Genomic DNA, 1962 nt, shown 5'->3' on the forward strand with positions numbered 1-1962 from the left:
GTGAGGGGTCACTAACACGACTAGTAGTGCCACCCACCTGTGCCCAGCAGTGCCTATCAGTGCCACCCTTCAGTGCTGCCAGTCAGTGCCACCTATCACGGCAGCATCATCAATGCAGCCCATCAGTGCTGCCTATCAATACCCATCAGTGCTGCCAGTCAGTGCCACCTATCAGTGCCCATCATTGTTGCATTGATATGCCCAGCAGTATCACCCAGCAGTGCCACACATCAGTGCCACCCAGCAATGCTGCCAGTCAGTGCCACCTATCAGTGCCCATCATAGTTGCATTGATATGCCTAGCAGTGCCACCCTTCAATGCCGCCAGGCAGTGCCCAGTAGTGCTGCCAGTCAGTGCCACCTATCAGTGCCCATCACTGTTGCATTGATATGCCTAGCAGTACCACCCAGCAGTGCCAATCAGTGCCGCATCATCAGTGCTGCCTATCAATGCCCAGCAGTGCTGCCAGTCAGTGCCACCTATCAGTGCCCATCACTGTTGCATTGATATGCCTAGCAGTACCACCCAGCAGTGCCAATCAGTGCCGCATCATCAGTGCTGCCTATCAATGCCCAGCAGTGCTGCCAGTCAGTGCCACCTATCAGTGCCCATCATTGTTGCATTGATATGCCTAGCAGTGCCACCCTTCAATGCCGCCAGGCAGTGCCCAGCAGTGCTGCCAGTCAGTGCCAATCATTGTTGCATTGATATGCGTAGCAGTGCCAACCTTCAGTGCTGCCAGTCAGTGCCCAGCAGTGCTGCCAGTCAGTGCCACCTATCAGTGCCCATCATTGTTGCATTGATATGCCTAGCAGTGCCACCCAGCAGTGCCTATCAGTGCCACACATCACTGCAGCATCACCAGTGCCACCTATCAGTGCAGCATCATCAATGCAGCCCATCAGTGCTGCCTATCAATGCCCATCATTGCTGCCTGTCAGTGCAGCCTCATCAACATTCATCAGTGAAGGAGAAAAATTACCTGTTTGAAAAATGTTATAATAGAAACAAAGACAAACTTTTTTTTTTTCAGATTTTTTGTTCTGTTTTTGTTTATAGCGCAAAAAATTAAACCCCCAGCAGAGAGTAAATACCACCAAAAGAAAGCGCTGTTTGTGTGAAAAAAATTATAAAAATGTCATATGGGTTCAGTGTGGCATGACTGCGCAATTGTCATTCAAAGTGCGACAGCGCTGAAAATTGGCCTGGGCAGGAAGGGGGGGGGGGGAGCAGGAGTGCCCGGTAGGCAAGGGGTTAAAACCATCTTTTTTTTTTGTTTTTGTTTTTTTTTTGTGTTTGATTTTTTTTGTATTTTTTTTGTTTGGTTTTTTTTTTTTTTTGTTTTGTTTTGTTTTCCCCTCTTCGTTCTTTTTTTCTTTCCCTTTCTGCTGGTTTGAGACTTCCTAATATTCTCAAAGATGAAGTTGCGTATAAATGGTGCGATATTCTCGATAATCAGATGATCTGTTGGAGATTTCTTCCATCTGTGCTTTTTCCGCAGCCCTGCCTGAGAGATACAAACATATGGTGTCTGTTCTCAGCTGTACTTGGCGCTTGTCACTGTTTTCCTATCATTGGTAAACCATGATGAGAAATTTAGGGGGGTAAGGGGGGGGGGTCTTCTATCTACAAACCAGCAAAATGTAAAAATCATCCAATTGTTAGTTAAAGGTATTACCCCCTTCCTGTCCGGCCCATGTATATAAACGGCCGGACAAGAGCAGTGCAGGTCGTGGGTTATCTGAAGGCTCTCACTACAGACTTCACATACAGGCCAGAAAGCGGAAGTTCCGTGGTTGTCATTCAAGAAAAAAAAAACAAGCAATTGGGGATCATGAACAAAAGTTTCTGAAGGTTCCCATTCATCCAGGTCATGGAACATCTAGTAGAAGTTAGTTCTAGTCAAGGGACCGGTTCTAGAAGGTTTTATTTCTCTTGCACTCTAATGAGCATCAGCAACA

Source organism: Staurois parvus, unplaced genomic scaffold (genome assembly GCF_062004578.1).
Source record: "Staurois parvus isolate SC_StPar_1 unplaced genomic scaffold, SC_StPar_1.0 ptg001161l, whole genome shotgun sequence".
Lineage (NCBI taxonomy): Eukaryota > Metazoa > Chordata > Amphibia > Anura > Ranidae > Staurois > Staurois parvus.